Source organism: Chaetodon auriga, chromosome 15 (assembly GCF_051107435.1).
Source record: "Chaetodon auriga isolate fChaAug3 chromosome 15, fChaAug3.hap1, whole genome shotgun sequence".
Classification (NCBI taxonomy): domain Eukaryota; kingdom Metazoa; phylum Chordata; class Actinopteri; order Chaetodontiformes; family Chaetodontidae; genus Chaetodon; species Chaetodon auriga.
In genome coordinates this window covers 11,004,178-11,013,601 of record NC_135088.1, presented here as the reverse complement: position 1 = coordinate 11,013,601, position 9,424 = coordinate 11,004,178, and positions in this window count along the sequence as shown.

The window sequence follows — 9,424 nt, the reverse complement described above, 5'->3', positions numbered from 1 at the left end:
CTCACACACACACACACACACACACACACACACACACACACACACACACACACACACACACACACACAAATGCTCACGGTGCGCAAACGCTCCCACCCATATCTCTCTCTCTGGTGCCTCCTTTTTATTTTTAGCACATCATTCCCTTCACACACCTGCCAAGGCTCAGTCACTTGTGTGAAGTGTGAAGGTTCTGCATCCACCCACCTGCGCACCCGTGCAGGATACCTGCGGGACTGCAGCCCTGCTGGCTCCTGTAGTCCGAGTGTAAAGTTGAGGTTACTTGATATGACAGCAGCAGAGAGGAAGACAGTCACTGTGACTTAAGCCTCTTTTTCCCAGTGGGGAAGTACACACACAATGTGTGAATTCATATGTACGTCGCTTCGGATAAAAGCGTGTGCCAAATGACTAATTCTAACGTTGTAAGTTTTGCAAATGAAGGAGCTGATAAAGCAGAAACTGATTGGGCTTATTTCGCTATTCAGCAATGAATTCATTGTGATCTTATGTGTCAATAACCTACTTTTCTCTAATTGTTTACAGCTTAATCTGGAGAATACACTGTTGCTCCTCCTATCATTTACACCTATGTCCAGAGAACACCTTTTTACCACCTGCAGAGGATTATTTTGGATGAAAAAAATTCAATCAAAGCTAGAAAACAGACAATATAAGAGATGTTCGGATCGTATTAACAACTATTCACACTGTGAGCTGTTTTGTTTGGAGATTAACTTTGGCCACACAAGTGGATTTCAGGCATTTATGCTTTGAAAAAACTGCCAGAGCTGAGTTTTATTGGGCATAACTGGAGACATTTTCCTTTTTACATACTTGTACCCGTTGTATGGTACTACATGCAGATTTGCTTGAGCTCCACAGAAGAAAGTTTTAAAATAGTGAAAAGGTCATGAGAGAGAAAAAAAAAAAGATTTATTGATGTGAGAGCATGGTGTCATCCAAATGGGCAGCAGGAAAGGGGAGCAGTGAGGGAGTATTGGTGCAAAGTGTGCTTACCAAAAGTTTTCATGAACCATATGACAAGTAAGACGCAAAGCAGTTCGTCTGGCAGCGGCAGGGCCGTAACTGCCATCCACATAAACACTGAGCACATGTTTCGGCGCTGTTCATTGTTTTGCTTTCAAGGCCGAGAATTGTTGCTGGACTTTTGGGAACCCTTACAAACGGCGAATCAGAGCTGAGCAACATGTCTGTTTTTGGGTACTTTCTGAACTGTTACCTCCCTGCTGACATCAATCAGTGCACTGACCACCAGAAGAGAGCAGCTCCCAGAGCGAAGGGGTTAGAGTAACACATCTGTCACAGTTTGATTTTGACAATTAAGATACATGTAAGTCTGTACCTGTTCATATATACTGTACTCCCTTTTAGTATAATTTATATGAAGGACTTTGTTAGCTAAGATCCCTTTAAATCTGGGAAATCTGGGAATGGATCACACTGCAAATCTGAGCGGACCCTGAATTATCGCTTCAGAGCACTTCATTCGCTGAATTTGGAAAGATGCACAAATGTTATATTTTGGTTGATTTCACCTGCGAACGAACAGTAAACTGCGCCATGGCGCTCCCCTGTGCCAAATGCCTGTCTGAGCGGTCGCGGTGAGAACATACACTCCACTTACATACCTTGGCGCTGTGAGGGAGCTGGGACGGCAATTACGCACTGTAAGGGTCCCAAAAACAGGAGAACAAAAGAAGTTACTGAAACACGAATGTGTGAATAGAGGAGGATTTTGCATGGCGCCTGGGTGCGCACAGCAAGCGCACTTACACACATACTCACAGACAGTGAAATTACGATGGAAAAGCCGGAGGGACGATGATTCCGCACTGTGGCAGTCCAAAAAAAATTAATACTAATTACTTAGAAGCGGCCTAAGTACATGACAGCTTGCAGCGCATCTATCGGCTCTCCACAGGGACGACTGTGCGTGCGTAATGTGCCCAAAGCTGCGTCTTTGTGACGTTCACACCTGAATGAGTTAGATAAAACTCAGACCCACACGCAGACAGAATTGAATATGAGGACACGGTGAAGCCCGTGATACTACTGAAAATGCATCTGAGGAGAGCTGTGGAAGACGACAAGCTGTCCTTTGATATGAACTATTTTTTATTATCATAAGGATCAAAATCAATACTTTTCCGTCTAGTTTTCTTAATATCTTATGGCTCATTAAGACCCATTAAGTGTTCTGCCTCTTTTTTCCCTCTCTGAGACTGAAGAAAGCCTTCAAGTTATTTGTTAGCTGATTTAATGTGTGTGTGTGTGTGTGTGTGTGTGTGTGTGTGTGTGTGTGTGTGCTAAATTACTAAAAGTGATCAGATGAAATGCAGTAGTGTTTTATATTTCACAAAAAATAACACAGGGATTAGGACTTGCTTTATTCTTACTTATAGTCAAGTCTTCAAATAGTTGCATTTGTTATATTATCATTTACTTTGTCTTGATGTGTAAAACAGGCAAGAAAAAAGAAAGCGCTGCTTTAGTATATCCTGTCAGTTCTGCTGAGGAGCAGATTTCTATGATGCCTCTTGGGAGCCAGGGTTGTGCTGCAGCATTACCCAATACAGGAGAAATGTTCCTTCTGAGATAACACTGTGGAGCAACAGTTGTTCTTGTTCTTGCTTGTCTCACCACGGGGGCCTGCAGATGGAAGTGTTCCCTGTGACATCTGTGTTTCCCCTCAGAAGTCACAGACAGCGCATTTTACTACAGTTCAAAGGGTTTTTTGATCAGAAGATTTGAAGCTTAAGTCTGTATGACCTGATTATTCGAATAAGTTCTAAATGCCACATAGATGTATCATGACCTCATAAATTTGATCGTTGCTTGCCTGCACTTCACTCAGTTATTGTCTCCAGAAACTCCTGAGCGAGATGTTTGGCTCTCTCTGTGTGGTACTGGGCAGGTAGTGGACAGTGGGTTTATCAGAGGGGTTTTTAGTAAACTGCTGCAGCTGTAAATGGAGTTATTAAGAGCAGAGAGAGTGAACCTAAACTGGAATGAAAGCAGCTACAAAGGTGTGTAGAGCTGAGAGATCATCAGACTTTTTGTGGAATCAGGGTTATACTACAAGTGTGTCTTCAGACTTTTTCTCTTCTCCATACAATGTGGAAGTCAGTGACATTGTGCCAGACACTCTTACTTTGCACATTAATCACACAAATTTGAAGTATATCAAAGTGTGTCATCATTTTGAACTAATAAAAATCTACTCATTAAAAGTTATGGGTCATAATTCTTATGCATTACTTCATCCTATTGGCAAGAGAACACCTAAATCTAAATTTATCTCAGCATCTGTCACACATTTCATTACATTCAGTTTGAAATATGTGGTTTCCTTGTGGCCTTCGTCGGATTGAAGCCCCTCTGTGGCAGAAAATGGGTGGTAGAACTTCAGAAAACCTATTAAATTTGATCAGTATCAGTGAAAGCATCAGATGCTTCAGAAGCACTAAAGAGACCAGAGAAACAACAATTGCTCCCAGCTGTGCGCTCACAATTAACATAAAGAGTGAAAACAGCCAAATTAACTTTTACCAGGCATCAACCCGCCATCTGCAGTGGATTACATTAAAAAGGACAAAGGTGCAAAGACACACAAATACACACACACAGACTGAAGCGGTTCATTGCACTCAAACGCATCACAAAGTGGTGTAATCTTAAGGTTAAAGATAAAGAGAACACACACACGTAAGCTCATGTTTATTCATGAGGAGTTTGTGAGCAGCTGGAAGGGGCTTTCAGCTGAGAGACACAGACAACTTCAGAGAGCTGAAAACAGACTGTTTTCTCCTTAGTCTTCAAATAAGTCTGTTATCTGAGTGATGGATGTTCAAAGCTCATCAACTGTACAATGTGCTTATTTTATTAAGATTTTCATCACCAGGTTATGGAGCCCTATAACGGGAAGAAGATAAGAAATGTTGCTTGGGGGAAATAGGAAATGCAGAAATGATTAAATATATGCCAAAAATAAAACAAATAGGAAAACTGTGGGGTTGAAAAATAGAAAGAGAAAATAAGGAGTAAAATTCTTTTATTTTATTTACTGGTGGTTTAAGTAAAAGCCCAAAGCTTTATTCATTTAGCTAACCATATCATTCATGGCTGTGTTCGGTCATATTTTTGCCTTGTCTGCTCAGTTTCAGGGCTCCACAGTGAAGCAGCGGGATGATGTCAGAGTATCTGAGACTGCACCAAGTGATAAATTTGTGTGTGATGTGTGATTTGCGTCTTGTTTGTTTGTTTTCCAGATGCTCTGGTTAACAGGTGGAGCGCTGTTTACTCACAGCACAGAAGCAGGGATTCCAGGCTGAGAATCACGAAGGCCCCGCATGTCTCTGTCTGCTTTCTCTGAGTTTGTATGTTTGATGTGCTTAACAAGAAGACAAGAAAGGTCTACATTAATCCTAAATAGACAGAACATTCTGCCCTTCTCTTTCATCTTGTTTCAACTCCAAAACATGCCTGGCTATTGGCTGCATTATCAGGCCAATCTAATCATTTCTCTTTCACTTAAATGTAGATATAGACAATTACACAGCTGTTCTCCTTAAGCTGTGTTTGTATTAATGTTATCAGATGATTATAAGATAATGATTTGATTACCACCGCAGCTCAGTAGCTTGTCTTGCCACAGCTCTCACCTTAGTGTTCAATTTCCGCAGTTGCTGGACCAAAAAGGGACTTTGCACAACCCACAGACTCATTGTATTGATTTTATCTGTAGGTGAAGAAGCAAGAGTTTGTCATTTTACCCTTCAATGCCAAATAATTTTCACAGGCACTGAAACACCCAGAGGACTTTTCACCGCAGGCATTTCTACAAAGGGCTTGTTTGTACCATCCAAAAAGCGGAGGCAGTAATTTCATGTGACTTTCTGCTCCACTGCTCCATTAAAAAAGTGGTAAATTGGGGAGCTCGACTGCTTTTTCTTCATTTTAGCAGGCAGCCTTGCAAACAGCCCTGCGTGGAGATGGATGTAACGAGCAGAATTGGACTTTGTAAGGCCAAATGACCACCCATTCATTTTAAGGGCTCCTGTGCTGTGTGACCCTTAAGTAACAATACATGTGCATTAGAGACTTTTTCCGTGGCCATCTGGGCTCATATCACAGACCTCACACAAACTGAAAGTCTCAAAAATGTTGGTAAGAATCTCGTTATACGCTGACGAACAATGAAGGTCGATTTCATTTGTTCTACAACATCTGCTCTTGCAATAATGCAACTGAGGCACAATTCATTCTTTTGCAGTTCTGTTCAGGAACTTGGCTGAGGCGAGGGAAAGATTGTGGTCTCAGGCAGGCAAGCAAACTTATTGCTCCTACAGTTTTTATAACTGTCTCCTGCAGGCGACAAGTAATACTGCATTTCCTTTTATAGCTGCTGTGTGTTTTTAGCATTTATCGTTTACATTTGACACGTACAAAATGGGATTTTTGTCAACTGGATCATATTTTTTGGAGTTCTGAGTGTCATTGTTGGTTACTTTAGAGAGGGAGAGGGGGGCCTTAACCAGATTTTTCCAAACTGGGATCAAATATAGGGGCCATTAGGCAAGTTTGATTAAGACACATATTTGTTGCTCAATATTTACATTTGGCAGTTGGGTCTATACATTGTGTGTATACATATATAATTTTCTTCAACACTTATTAACATTCAGTGCATCATAAAGCATCATGTTAGCCTTGCTTAGCAATAAATGTTATATTCATTTGCATTACAAATGGTATTTTCCAGTGAGCTGAATTGGCTCGTTTAGAAGCCATTTCTTTCCAGGTGGTGCTTTGCATTAAAATTGCAGAGGGTGAAAGGCCCAATTATTAAATTCTCACTGGGAGCCCAAAGGAGCAGAGCTGAAGGAAAAACCTCACACAGGCAGAAAAATCACTCTGAAAACAAAGAAAGTCGGCTGCTGATGAGCATCTGACCAGACCTTTGGCAGCTATTTGTCTGCAAAGTTCAGGTCATGATAAGACAGACCTGAGTCCACGCACCAGCTACATCAGAGGTTAAGGAAGTTTTGTTGCCTGGAGCAGAAACGAAGCCTTTCTAGTTTTAAGGTCCATCAGATCTTCTACCCTGCAGCGGCGTGAATGACTTTGAGCTTTCAGCCCACAATGACCCGACCAAAAGAAACTTTTACTTCTGAATCTTGTTTTGCTTGTTGTGTTGTTGTACCTTAAACTGCAATTATGTTCCTACATATTGGCCTCTTTCCAGTTGCTCATTAACTCATCCTCATTCCCTGGTGAGCATCCCTTCCTCGCTTCTTGGCCTCTCTTATTTAGAAAGGGAGGGAAAGATGCAGGAGGGTGAAACACATTTGCCAAATGGGTCATCCTCGTTCATTTGTTCACTGTGTGTCGTTGTAAAAGTGACATTCATTTCTTATGAAGTGCTGTGTCGCCTCTCACTGGACTTTCTCTAAACTTCACACTTCTTGATGATTAAATCAAATATATTGAATCAAATATGAAAGCCAGTATGTGTGGATATGTAAATTTCTTACTTTGGCAGCATCCAGTGGTGTCAAGAATGACGCTGCCAGACGAATGAAATGGGATGAAAGCATCTCATAAACCCAGTTATGGACTCATTAGCCATGTTTCCAACCAAATGTATTTCATGTATTAATTTGAGGAACAGTATTGGTCCACACAGTGCCCTGCTCCGGAGCAGGGTTAGTCCAGAGTTAGGCCTGGGCTAAGAGCTGACCCTGCACATGCAGTGTGAAAAGCCAAATCATCAGTGCCACTTAACATTTATCACTCCCACTAAATACCATTTAATCTTTTCCCAGGCTTGTGTATGTGCATGCATTATAATACCAAACTTGGAAAATGGCTGTGAGTCAAAAACAGAGGTGAGACAGCAAGAGAGAGAGAGAGAGAGGGAGAGAGACACTGCAGATGTATTACATCTGTGCAGCAGAGAGGCATTTTGTCAGGAACACCCGGATCTTTCTTACTCACATCAAATCATTGATTATTAATACAAAGAGGCTAAAACCTCTGGTCCCATTTTAAATGTCACAGGCAGGTCTGGAGAACCCGTGACACACATTTAAATAGATGTTCAAAGCTCACGTTAATTCAAAACTTAATAAGCAGTTGGAGCAGCAGTGATGCCTCTGTGCATCTCAACGCGATGTTCAGTGCATGCCAGGAGTCACTCTGAGATTCAGTGTATTTCAGTCTTTGGAGTAGCCTCGTTCTACTTCACTCTGACTGAAATTGAGTGAGTGAATAAAATTTTCACCTCACTTGAATTTCAACAGCTTCTAAGAGAAGTGGAAATGCAGTGAAAGTCTGATTTGGAGAATGGGTTATGAATGAATATTCAATGTTTTTGTACACTTTCTGAAAGGAGCAGAGGCGCTTTGGGATTGAATGACACACAATTTTATAATAATCAAAATAATAATAATGAACTTTATTTGTTTGTTTTGCTCTTCATTTCAGCTTGAAGCTAGCAGCTTGAGGCTACATGAGCCGCTACTAGCATAGCACAGGTGAACCTCCAAACAAACTGTTGGCTTTCCAGTTGCATTGTGGAAATGCATGGAGTAAAAATGATGATATCTCTGGTTCTGCTGTGTAAATGTTGATCCTGATGGTGTTAGAGGAATGCAACGCTACACTGGGTTTCAGGTAAGGCCTGTCTTTTCTTGTTGAACGGCAACCAAAGCATTCAGGGTATGTTGTGGCCTGTTTGGTAGTGTACCATAAGAAGGCTTGGTGATAATCCCACAAGATCAAACAACAAAACATTTTAACAGTACGACCTGTACGCTCACAGACCCAACAGAGCAGAGCAGCCCTGGAGCTCTACCAAAACTGGTGGAGATCGAATAACTTTGCAAGGCAGAGAAAGTTGATTAACTGCTTCACTCCAACTCGGGCCACCTCACTCTGAGACTTCTGGGCTCGTTAAGAGTTTGACAAGGGGGATCTCAGAGCTTCTTACGACAGATGTGCAGGCCCAAAGGATCCCGAAACACAGGAGGCTCCACATGTACATCCATCCATTCTCTGCCGCTTATTTGGGCCCAATGCTGTGTGTAGTTGTACAGTACTAAGCCTGCAGGAGCTTTCTAATGGTTGCAGTGGGAATCCTTAAAGATGTTAAGTTAAAGATGAAACCTTTGAAGATCCATGCCACTGTTGGCACAGACGGTTCACAGGAAACTAAATGCAAATCACACAGAAATGTCAAATTTCAACACATTTGTATAAAGCAAAGGATACAGAATTTGCAAATACAGCATAATGACCCAGTTATACAACCAAACCACATCTAAATTCGGGTGTCATCACAAAAAACCTTTTAGTGTACAGCTGGATATACTGACTGTGTCATTTTAAGTAAGTAGCAAAAATAATAGTGGTCTAAATAGTGAAAAAAAAAAAAAGTGAGAAAATACCACTGAACATCCGTGCAGCAGCTATGTCTTTCCTCCAAACGCATTTGGAACAACAAATTGGTGGTAAATAAATGTACAGTAATTTCTAAGAGAGAGCGGTTGACGATGACGAGATGTGATCACTATGCAAATTTGAACTAAACATTGGCAGTTTATGTCAGGGAGGACATACAGTAACACAGTGCGTGTCATAATAATGACATGATTCACTGTGCAGAAGATAACTAAATAAGTGTCAACTCTGCTGAATAAACATGAGTATGTTGAATGAAAAGGCTGTATGTCATCATTTACCTGTTTGCTGGTGTATGTGCAATGTGGAAGAAAAGTGTGTGAGGTCACAAAGGTCACCAAACTAAAAGAGTAAATGAAATGTTAGCCAGGCTGTTGCTCCCACATGCTTTAAAGCCAACACTGCTGTATGTGTGCCAAAAAAGTTATCTCCATCCTGTTTCAATGAGCTGCAGCCTCATGAAGTGCTTTGAAAGACTAGTCATGCAGTAAATAAGCTCCATCCTCCCTCCCTCCCTCCCTGCACTCATTTCTGTTTGCATATCAGGCCAACGGGTTCATGGATGCTGCAGTCTCTGCTCTCTACTCAGCCCTCACCCACCTGGACACTAGAGGCTCTTACGTGAGAATGTTCATAGACTTCAGCTCAGCATTCAACACCATCATCCCTCTGCAGTTCATATGCACCTCACTGCTGCTCAGAACGATGCCCCTCAATTACAGACATCTCTCCCGTCCATTTTCATCATCACCCTCTCCGACCAGTTGTCTCGTTTGGCAGTAACCTCTCTTGAAATCACAGCTGAATCATAACGTCTCAGTGACGTGTACAAATCTTTCAAGTAATACATATTTAAACTAAGTGCTGAATTTATCTGCCCCTTTGTGTTTTCATTCACATAATGCAGGGATGTTTACAGCTTTTCACTTTCAACCAGATA